Source organism: Pseudorca crassidens, chromosome 17, assembly GCF_039906515.1.
Source record: "Pseudorca crassidens isolate mPseCra1 chromosome 17, mPseCra1.hap1, whole genome shotgun sequence".
NCBI lineage: Eukaryota > Metazoa > Chordata > Mammalia > Artiodactyla > Delphinidae > Pseudorca > Pseudorca crassidens.
The window spans coordinates 82,538,225-82,550,264 of NC_090312.1; the positions used below are offsets into that span (position 1 = coordinate 82,538,225).

General features: G+C 42.5%; 1 long non-coding RNA gene across 5 annotated transcripts in view; it reads left to right on the forward strand.

Moving 5' to 3' along the window:
• LOC137210457 (uncharacterized) overlaps positions 1-12,040 on the forward strand; it is a 78,215-nt gene that overhangs the window by 29,866 nt on the left and 36,309 nt on the right. For 2 of the 5 annotated variants that reach the window (XR_010936531.1, XR_010936536.1), the window contains one exon: positions 6,142-7,802. The exons of the other annotated variants lie outside the window; for them this stretch is intronic. This is a non-coding gene — a long non-coding RNA (uncharacterized lncRNA). Of the gene's footprint in view, positions 1-6,141; positions 7,803-12,040 lie in introns of those variants that run through there. 5 annotated transcript variants of the gene reach the window in all.

Here is a 12,040-nt window from a genome sequence, read left to right on the forward strand (position 1 = left end):
GTGGTTGAGAGTTCGCCTGCCGATGCAGGGGACGCGGGCTCGTGCCCCGGCCCGGGAAAATCCCACACGCCGCGGAGCGGCTGGGTCCGCGAGCCACTGCCGCCGAGCCTGCGCGTCCGGAGCCTGCGCTCCGCGGCGGGAGAAGCCACAACAGTGAGAGGCCCGCGCACCGGAAAACAAAACAAAACAAAACAAAAAAAAACCAACAAAAAAAACCACTTGTGTGACTCACTATATATGATATTCACTTTACTGTGGTGGTCTGAAACTGAACCCGCAGTATTTCCCAGGTAGATTGTATTTCCTTCGTCTGTTGGTTGAAACTCCCTAAATACAAGGGCATTGTAATAGGAACAAACAGACCTAGTGCCCAGATGTGGGTTTCTAGTACTGTTTACCAATAAAAGGAACCAGGGCTCCTTGAATAAATGGCTGAGTCTAGGACTGGGGTTGAGAATATACCACCTGAGCATGGAACATCTTCTAATGCCAGAAAGTAAGGAACTGCTAAAAACAAAAACAGCAAACTATGTAGTATGTCAAAACGGCAGAGCAGCCAACATAAAGAGCTCCCAATGGCCAAAGGTGGAACAATCTGAGCAGGAAAATAATTTATGTTCAACAGGAACACGCCATGGGCTACCTATTTGAGCCGGGCTAGTTAACTGACAGCAATCAAGAGCTGCTTTCTTCTTTCCTTAAATTTTAGTGTTTACCTTTACACAGCTGTATAGATAAGTATACAATATTGAATACATTGTTGTATTATTATTTTGAATAAAGTGTTATCTGTTAGATCAATGAAGAATAAGAAAAATAAGTTTTAACTTCACCTTCACTTATTCTTTCTTCAATGCTCCTTCTTAATATGGGTATGAATTTCTAACCTATATTATTTTCCTTCTCTCTAAAAAACTGCTTTAATATTTCTTGCAAGGTAAGGCTACTGACAACAAATAACCTCAAGTTTTGTTTGTCTGATAAAGTCTTTCTTTCTCCTTCACTTTTTTTTTTTTTTTGGTTAGGTTGTTTATTCGAGATGTTTCCTGTTTCTTAAGGTAAGATTGTATTGCTATAAACTTCCCTCTTAGAACTGCTTTTGCTGCATCCCATAGATTTTGAGTCGTCGTGTCTCCATTGTCATTTGTTTCTAGGTATTTTTTGATTTCCCCTTTGATTTCTTCAGTGATCACTTCGTTATTAAGTAGTGTATTGTTTAGCCTCCATGTGTTTGTATTTTTTACAGATCTTCTCCTGTGATTGATATCGAGTCTCACAGCGTTGTGATCGGAAAAGATACTTGATACAATTTCAATTTTCTTAAATTTACCAAGGCTTGATTTGTGACCCAAGATATGATCTATCCTGGAGAATGTTCCATGAGCACTTGAGAAAAATGTGTATTCTGTTGTTTTTGGATGGAATGTCCTATAAATATCAATTAACTCCATCTCATTTAATGTATCATTTAAAGCTTGTGTTTCCTTATTTATTTTCATTTTGGATGATCTGTCCATTGGTGAAAGTGGGGTGTTAAAGTCCCCTACTATGAATGTGTTACTGTCGATTTCCCCTTTTATGGTTGTCAGTATTTGCCTTATGTATTGAGGTGCACCTATGTTGGGTGCATAAATATTTACAATTGTTATATCTTCCTCTTGGATCGCTCCCTTGATCATTATGTAGTGTCCTTCTTTGTCTCTTCTAATAGTCTTTGTTTTAAAGTCTATTTTGTCTGATATGAGAATTGCCACTCCAGCTTTCTTTTGGTTTCCATTTGCATGAAATACCTTTTTCCATCCCCTTACTTTCAGTCTGTATGTGTCTCTAGGTCTGAAGTGGGTCTCTTGTAGACAGCAAATATATGGGTCTTGTTTTTGTATCCATTCAGCCAATCTGTGTCTTTTGGTGGGAGCATTTAGTCCATTTACATTTAAGGTAATTATCGATATGTGTGTTCCCATTCCCATTTTCTTAACTGTTTTGGGTTTGTTATTGTAGGTCTTTTCCTTCTTTTGTGTTTCTTGCCTAGAGAAGTTCCTTTAGCAGTTGTTGTAGAGCTGGTTTGGTGGTGCTGAACTCTCTCAGCTTTTGCTTGTCTCTAAAGGTTTTAATTTCTCCATCAAATCTGAATGAGATCCTTGCTGGGTAGAGTAATCTTGGTTGCAGGTTTTTCTCCTTCAACACTTTCAATATGTCCTGCCACTCCCTTCTGGCTTGCAGAGTTTCTGCTGAAAGATCAGCTGTTAACCTTATGGGGATTCCCTTGTGTGTTATTTGTTGTTTTTCCCTTGCTGCTTTTAATATGTTTTCTTTGTATTTAATTTTTGACAGTTTGATTAATATGTGTCTTGGCGTATTTCTCCTTGGATTTATCCTGTATGGGACTCTCTGTGCTTCCTGGACTTGATTAACTATTTCCTTTCCCATATTAGGGAAGTTTTCAACTATAATCTCTTCAAATATTTTCTCAGTCCCTTTCTTTTTCTCTTCTTCTTCTGGAACCCCTATAATTCGAATGTTGGTACGTTTAATGTTGTCCCAGAGGTCTCTGAGACTGTCCTCAGTTCTTTTCATTCTTTTTTCTTTATTCTGCTCTGCAGTAGTTATTTCCACTATTTTATCTTCCAGGTCACTTATCCGTTCTTCTGCCTCAGTTATTCTGCTATTGATCCCATCTAGAGTACTTTTAATTTCATTTATTGTGTTGTTCATCGTTGCTTGTTTCATCTTTAGTTCTTCTAGGTCCTTGTTAACTGATTCTTGCATTTTGTCCATTCTATTGTCCATTCTATCTCCAAGATTTCGGATCAACCTTACTATCATTATTCTGAATTCTTTTTCAGGTAGACTGCCTATTTCCTCTTCATTTGTTAGGTCTGATGGGTTTTTATCTTGCTCCTTCATCTGCGGTGTGTTTTTCTGTCTTTTCATTTTGCTTATCTTACTGTGTTTGGGGTCTCCTTTTTTGCAGGCTGAAGGTTCGTAGTTCCTGTTGTTTTTTGTGTCTGTCCCCAGTGGCTAAGGTTGGTTCAGTGGGTTGTGTAGGCTTCCTGGTGGAGGGTACTAGTGCCTGTGTTCTGGTGGATGAGGCTAGATCTTGTCTTTCTGGTGTGCAGGTCCACGTCTGGTGGTGTGTTTTGGGGTGTCTGTAGACTTATTATGATTTTGGGCCGCCTCTCTGCTAATGGGTGGGGTTGTGTTCCTGTCTTGCTAGTTGTTTGGCATAGGATGTCCAGCACTGTAGCTTGCTGGTCGTTGAGTGAAGCTGGGTGCTGGCGTTGAGATGGAGATCTCTCGGAAATTTTTGCTGTTTGATATTATGTGCAGCTGGGAGGTCTCTTGTGGATCAGTGTCCTGAAGTTGGCTCTCCCACCTCAGAGGCACAGCACTGACTCCTGGCTGCAGCCCCAAGAGCCTTTCATCCACAGGGCTCCTTAATTTGGGATGATTGGTTGTCTATTCAGGTATTCCACAGATGCAGGGTATATCAAGTTGATTGTGGAGCTTTATTCCGCTGCTTCTGAGGCTGCTGGAAGAGATTTCCCTTTCTCTTCTTTGTTCTCACAGCTCCCAGGGGCTCAGCTTTGGATTTAGCCCCGCCTGTGCGTGTAGGTCGCCGGAGGGCGTCTGTTCTTTGCTCAGACAGGACGGGGTTAAAGGAGCCGCTGATTCGGAGGCTCTGGCTCACTCAGGCCCAGGGGTAGGGAGGGGCACGGAGTGTGGGGCGGGCCTGCGGCGGCAGAGGCCGGCGAGACGTTGCAGCCTGAGGCGCGCCTGTGCGTTCTCCCGGGGGAGTTGTCCCTGGATCCCGGGACCCCGGCAGTGGCGGGCTGCACAGGCTCCCCGGAAGGGCGCGTGGCCAGTGACCTGTGTTCGCACACAGGCCTCCCGGTGGCGGCAGCAGCGGCCCTAGCCGCTCTGGGCGGCCCTAGCCACGTCCGTCTCTGGGCTCCGCACCCCTAGCCGCGGCTCGCGCCCGTCCCTGGAGCGCTCTCAAGCAGCGTTCTTAATCCCCTCTCCTCGTGCACCAGGAAACAAAGAGGGACGTAAAAGTCTCTTGCCTCTTCGGCAGTTCCAGACTTCTCCCCGGACTCTCTCCCGGCCAGCCGCGGTGCACCAACGCCCCGCAGGCTGTGTTCACGCCGCCAACCTCAGTCCTCTCCCGGCGCTCCGACAAAAGCCGGAGCCTCAGCTCCCAGTCCCGCCCGCCCCGGCGGGCGAGCAGACAAGCCTCTCGGCTGGCAAGTTCCGGTCGGCCCGATCCTCTGCGCTGGAATCTGTCCGCTTTGCCCTCCGCACCCCTGTTGCTGTGCTCTCCTCCGCGGCTCCCAAGCTCCCCCACTCCGCCTCCCGAAGTCTCCACCCGCGAAGGGACTTCCTAGTGTGTGGACACTTTTCCTTCTTCACAGCTCTCTCCCGCTGGTGCAGGACCCGTCCCTATCCTTTTGTCTCTGTTTAGTTTTTTCTTTTGCCCTACCCAGGTACGTGGGGGGTTTCTTGCCTTTTGGGAGGTCTGAGGTCTTCTGCCAGCGTTCAGTAGATGCTCTGTAGGAGTTGTTCCACGCGTAGATGTATTTCTGGTGTATCTGTGGGGAGGAACGTGATCTCCGCGTCTTACTCTTCCGCCATCTTCTGTGCATGTGACTTTTTGAATTATGGTTTTCTCTGGATATATGCCCAGTAGGGGGATTGCTGGATCATATGGTGATTCAATTTTTAGTTTTATATGGAACCTCCATACTGTTCTCCATAGTGGCTGTGTCAATCGACATTCCCACCAACAGTGCAAGAGGGTTCCCTTTACTCCACACCAGCTCCAGCATTTGTTGTTTGTAGATTTTCTGATGATGCCCATTCTAACTGGTATGAGGTGATACCTCATTGTAGTTTTGATTTGCATTTCTCTAATAATTAGTGATGTTGAGCAGCTTTTCATGTGCTTCTTGGCCATCTGTATGTCTTCTTTGGAGAAATGTCTATTTAGGTCTTCTGCCCATTTTTGGATTGGGTTGTTTGTTTCTTTAATATTGAGCTGCATGGGCGGTTTATATATTTTGGAGATTAATCCTTTGTCCATTGATTCATTTGCAAATATTTTCTCCCATTCTGAGGGTTGTCTTTTCGTCTTGTTTTGCTGTGCAAAAGCTGTTAAGTTTCATTAGGTCCCATTTGTTTATTTTTGATTTTATTTCCATTTCCCTAGGAGGTGGGTCAAAAAGGATCTTGCTGTGATTTATGTCAAAGAGTGTTCTTCCTATGTTTTCCTCTAAGAGTTTTGTAGTGTCTGGTCTTACATTTAGGTCTCTAATCCATTTTGAGTTTATTTTTGTGTATGGTGTTAGGGAGTGTTCTAATTTCATTCTTTTACATGTAGCTGTCCAGTTTTCCCAGCACCACTTATTGAAGAGGCTGTCTTTTCTCCATTGCATATCCTTCCCTCCTTTGTCATAGGTTAGTTGACCATAGGTACGTGGGTTTATCTCTGAGCTTTCTATCTTGTTCCATTGATCTATGTTTCTTTTTTTGTGCCAGTACAATATTGTCTTGATTACTGTAGCTTTGTAATATAGTTTGAGGTAGGGGAACCTGATTCCTCCAGCTCCGTTTTTTTCCCTCAAGACTGCTTTGGCTATTCAGGGTCTTTTGTGTCTCCAAACAAATTTTAAGATTTTTTTGTTCTAGTTCCGTAAAAAATGCCACTGGTAATTTGATAGGGATTGCATTGAATCTGTAGATTGCTTTGGGTAGTATAGTCATTTTCACAATATTGATTCTTCCAATCCAAAAACATGGTATATCTCTCCATCTGTTGGTATCATTTTTAATTATTTCATCAGTGTCTTATAGTTTTCTGCATACAGGTCTTTTGTCTCCTTAGGTAGGTTTATTCCTAGGTGTTGTATCCCTTTTGTTGCAATGGTAAATGGGAGCGTTTCCTCAATTTCTCTTTCAGATTTTTCATCAGTAGTGTATAGGAATGCAAGAGATTTCTGTGCATTAATTTTGTATCCTGCAACTTTACCGCATTCATTGATTAGCTGTAATAGTTTTCTGGTGGCATCTTTAGGATTCTCTATGTATAGTATCATGTCATCTGCAAACAGTGACAGTTTTACTTCTTCTTTCCAATTTGTACAGAATACACTTTCTTCTCAAGTGTTCAAGGAACATTATCCAGGATAGATTATATCTTTGGTCACAAATCAAGCCTTGGTAAATGTAAGAAAATTGAAATCATACCAAGTATCTTTTCCGACCACAATGCTATGAGACTAGATATCAATTACAGGAAAAAAACTGTAAAAAATACAAATACATGGCGGCTAAACAATACGCTACTAAATAACCAAGAGATCACTGAAGAAATCAAAGAGGAAATAAAAAGTACCTAGAAACAAATGACATAGAAAATACACTGACCCAAAAACTATGGGATGCAGCAAAAGCAGTTCTAAGAGGGAAGTTAATAGCAATACAATCCTACCTCAAGAAACAAGAAAAATCTCAAATAAACAACCTAAACTTACACCTAAAGCAATTAGAGGAAGAAAAACAAAAGGAACCCCAAAGTTACCAGAAGGAAAGAAATCATAAAGATCAGATCAGAAATAAATGAGAAAGAAATGAAGGAAATGATAGTAAAGATCAATAAAGCTAAAAGCTGGTTCTTTGAGAAGATAAACAAAATAGATAAACCATTAGCCAGACTCATCAAGAAAAAAAGGGGGAAGACTCAAATCAACAGAATTAGAAATGAAAACGGAGAAGTAAGAACTGACACTGCAGAAATACAAAGGATCATAAGAGACTACTACAAGCAACTATATGCCAATAAAATGGACAACCTGGAAGAAATGGACAAATTCTTAGAAAAGCACAATGTTCCGAGACTGAACCAGGAAGAAATAGAAAATATAAAGAGAAAAATCACAAGCACTGAAATTGAAACTGTGATCAAAAATCTTCCAACAAACAAAAGCCCAGGACCAGATGGCTTCACAGGCGAATTCTATTCAAACATTTAGAGAAGAGCTAACACCTATCCTTCTCAAACTCTTCCAAAATATAGCAGAGGGAGGAACACTCCCAAACTCATTCTATGAGGCCACCATCACCCTGATACCAAAACAGGACAAGGATGTCACAAAAAAAGAAAACTACAGGCTAATATCACTGATGAACATAGATGCAAAAATCCTCAACAAATTACTAGCAAACAGAATCCAAGAGCACATTAAAAGGATCATACACTATGATCAAGTGGGGTTTATCCCAAGAATGCAAGGATTCTTCAATATATGCAAATCAATCAATGATACACTATATTAACAAACTGAAGGAGAAAATCACAGCAAGATCCTTTTTGACCCACCTCCTAGAGAAATGGAAATAAAAACAAAAAGAAACAAATGGGACCTAATGAAACTTCAAAGCTTTTGCACAAGAAAGGAAACCATAAACAAGATGAAAAGACAACCCTTAAGGATCTCCCTGGTGGTGCAGTGGTTAAGAATCCGCCTGTGGGGCGAGAGAGAGTCATGGACATATACACACTAACAAACGTAGTAAGGTAGATAGCTAGTGGGAAGCAGCCGCATGGCACAGGGATATTGGCTCGGTGCTTTGTGACAGCCTGGAGGGGGGGGATAGGGAGGGTGGGAGGGAGGGAGACGCAAGAGGGAAGAGATATGGGAACATATGTATATGTATAACTGATTCACTTTGTTATAAAGCAGAAACTAACACACCATTGTAAAGCAATTGTACCCCAATAAAGATGTTAAAAAAAAAAAAAAGAATCCGCCTGTGGATGCAGGTGACACGGGTTCGAGACCTGGCCTGGGAAGATCCCACATGCTGTGCAGCAACTAAGCCCACGTGCCACAACTACTGAAGCCCAAGAGCCTAGAGCCCGTGCTCCGCAACAAGAGTAGCCACCACAATGAGAAGCCCACGCACCACAACGAAGAATAGCCCCCGCTCGCCAGAACTAGAGAAAGCCCACGTGTAGCAATGAAGACGCAATGCCGCCAAAATAAATAAATAGAATGAATAAATTTATAATAATAAATAAAATAAAGAGATGTAAATCTAAAAAAAAGAAAAGGAAAGACAACCCTTAGAATGGGAGAAAATATTTGCAAATGAAGCAACTGACAAAGGATTAATCTCCAAAATTAACAAGCAGCTCGTGCAGCTCAATATCAAAAAAACAAACAACCCAATCCAAAAATGGGCAGAAGACCTAAATAGACATTTCTCCAAAGAAGATATACAGATTACCAACAAACACATGAATAGATGATCAACATCACTAATCATTAGAGAAATGCAAATCAAAACTACAGTGAAGTAGCACCTCACATCAGTCAGAAAGGCCATCATTAAAAAACCTACAAACAGGACTTCCCTGGTAGCACGGTGGTTAAGAATCCGCCTGCCAATGCAGGAGACATGGGTTCGAGCCCAGGTCCAGGAAGATCCCACATGCTGCAGAGCAACTAAGCACGTGTGCCACAACTACTGACCCTGCACTCTAGAGCTCGCGCGAGCTAAAACTACTGAGCCCACGTGCCACAACTACTGAAGCCCGCTCGCCTACAGCCTGTGCTCCGCAACAAGAGAAGCCACTGCAATGAGAAGCCCACGCACCACATCGAAGAGTAGCCCTCACTCGCCGCAACCAGAGAAAGCCCACTTGCAGCAATGAAGACCCAACGCAGCCAAAAATAAATAAATAAAATAAATAAATTAAAAAAAATCTACAAACAATAAATGCTGGCGAGGGTGTGGAGAAAAGGGAACCCTCTTGCACTGTTGGTGGGAATGTAAATTGATACAGCCACTATGGAGAACAGTATGGAGGTTCCTTAAGAAACTAAAAATAGAACTACCATATGACCCAGCAATCCCACTACTGGGCATATACCCTGAGAAAACCATAATTCAAAAAGAGTCATGTACCAAAATGTTCATTGCAGCTCTATTTACAATAGCCAGGACATGGAAGCAACCTAAGTGTCCATCAACAGATGAATGGATAAAGAAGATGTGGCACATATATACAATGGAATATTACTCAGCCATAAAAAGAAACAAAATTGAGTTATTTGTAGTGAGGTGGATGGACCTAGAGTCTGTTGTACAGAGCAAAGTAAGTCAGAAAGAGAGAAACAAATACTGTATGCTAACACATACATATGGAATTTTAAAAGAAAATGATTCTGACGAACCTCTGGGCAGGACAGGAATAAAGATGCAGACATAGAGAATGGACTTGAGGACACGGGGAGGGGAATGGGTAAGCTGGGACGAAGTGAGAGAGTGGCATGGACATTTATACACTTCCAAATGTAAGATAGATAGCTAGTGGGAAGCAGCTGCATAGCACGGGGAGATCAGCTCGGTGCTTTGTGACCACCTAGAGGGGTGGGATAGGGAGGGTGGGAGGGAGACGCAAGAGGGAGGGGGTATGGGGATATATGTATATGAATAGCTGATTCACTTTGTTATAAAGCAGAAACTAACACAACATTGTAAAGCAATTATACTCCAATAAAGATGTTAAAAAAATAATATGTGGCCTTGATGGACAATAAAGAAAAAATATATGAACAAAAAGGCAAATATAAAAAGCACCCCTCATACTATTCATCAGAACAAACTGCTCCTAACTTTTTGGTGTATATTATTTCAATCTTCCTGAACTTCTAATGACTAAAAAGTCAACATTAGTTCCTGGTAAGAACGCTATTCACTCCATTAACAGGGCAAAGAAAATGGTCAAATAACCAGAACTCCAATTTTGCACCTTCAGAAGGTATTGGTGGCCATGTTTCCCCAATTCTCATGAGGAACAGGTACCCCTGCTGGTGCTGACAATAACCCAGAGAAGAAGGAAGGCTGCAGGCCACTCCTGCACGTCTGCCTGGACACACATGGGTACCCAGCTCAGGAAGAGACATGGATGAAGAGAAGGGAGAATCCTTTCTCAAAGGCAGTCAGGACACACGTGTTCCAGGTCACAGGGGAGCAGACAAAAGTATGACTCTATTAATGAATCCTTCCCACTGAATCCCGCTGAGCTCCTGGCTGCGCAATTGTCTTAACTATGAACTTTAGGAACCTGAGAATTAAATTCACTGGAAATTCCAGTGTGCAGAGAACTAAGAAACAGGAACAGGGACTTCCCTGGTGGCGCAGTGGATAGGACTCAGCGCTCCCAATGCAGGAGGCCTGGGTTCGATCCCTGGTCGGGGAACTAGATCCCACATGCATTCCTCAACTAAGAGTTCACATGCCACAACTAAGGAGCAAGCCTGCTGCAACTAAGACCTGGTGCAACCAAATAAATAAATTAATTTTAAAAATAAATAAAAGGCTCCTATACCTTTAAAAAAAGAAAAGAAACAGGAACTGAAAAGTGTAAGCCAAATTACTTTGCGTTTCCTCTTTGTGGACTGATTTCTAAAAATATGGAGAATGGTGTGGTGAGAGGTGATGACAGTATAAACAAGAGGGGCTGAGCACAGAGGTGGAAGGACAAACCGATGTGAGAGGCATCAGGAGGGAGAGCTGACGAGAGGGAGGAGATGAACAGGCGGACTGAAGACCAAGAGAAGAATAAACACAATCGACCACAGAGTTTCAGATGCAGTAAAGGCTCAGACGTCAACGTTATGTATCTTCTTTGAAGCATTATATTTATTTCTACCTAAGAAGGCAACCTTGACTTATGGGACTTTTCAAGTTAATAGATTTTGGTTAATCCTGGCCAGGTGTCTGTTCCTGATACCATTTGGATTCTGGGCAAACTGACTTAATCTCATTATAATTTAAAGCTTGTTGCTAGGTAACTACGTCCAAGGTTCTTTCTGATCCCTAGATCAAGATATCCTTGCCCAAAAGTCAGTAAGCTAATCTGTTTAGATATATGCACATGTCATTTATGAAACTATCTCTGCATGAACAGAGTCAGATATTCTCCCACAGAAGCTGAGTGTTCACCTGCTGGTAACCTTAGTCATCTTTTTAAAAACACGAGGATGCCAAAAAAGAAAAAAAAGATTCCAAATGTAGAAGAAAACATAGCACAAGGAACAGAAAGAAATTCCTCACAGTATGGCATTAGATGGTTTTTGAAGTTATTGTAAATTGTGTATTTTTTGTATATTTCACTTTATAATTGCTTGTTGCTACTATGTAACAGTACAGGGTTAAGCATTAAAAAACTGTTTCTTGGCCTTAAAAACCAAACAAAAAACCTGAGGAAATAGAATAGGCCCCTCCCACTGAATGGCCAACAACCCTCTGTCCTTGGCTTCAGAGTTACAAAAGTGTGAAGCAGCGTCCTGTGAGCTGAAAATACAAACTCCTCGCCTGCACCTCCTCGTGGAGGACATAGGAGGTCAGAGAGAGAGGGTACATTGGAGCAATCTGGCTCCCAGGGGGTGAGCAGCCCAGGAGGGTGAACGTGGAGATGGGCTCTGGACGATGGAGTTGAGCACAGGGACTCTGGTCTATAGGACACAGGAAGGGATGGGGTAACTGAGGGAGAAACACAGCACCTAAAGGACACTTGAAAGACAGCCTATTCATACCATTAGTTGTCAGCCTCGTTCTAGGTCTTGTGTGGGTGATTACTGTTCAGCACCATGAGTGAACTCACGTACGGTGCACGTATTGCTCCAAAGATATCACACAGTGACCACATATGATGCTAAACACTTCCTGTGAACTTATTTGACCAATAAATAAATAAATGTCACAAAACTGTGGTGTGTCTATAAAGACGATAGAGAAAGGTGTTCAGTGCCAGTGATTCTACTGAACCCATCAAACAGGAACGCTTTGGGGACTTCCCTGGTGGTCCAGTGGTTAAGACTCCGCACTCCCAAAGCAGGTGACCTGGGTTCAATCCCTGGTCAGGGAACTAGATCCCACTTGCTGCAACTAAATAGCCCACATGCAGCAACGAAGATCCCGCGTGCTGCAACTAAGACCCAGAGCAGCCAAATAAATAAATAAATATTAAAAA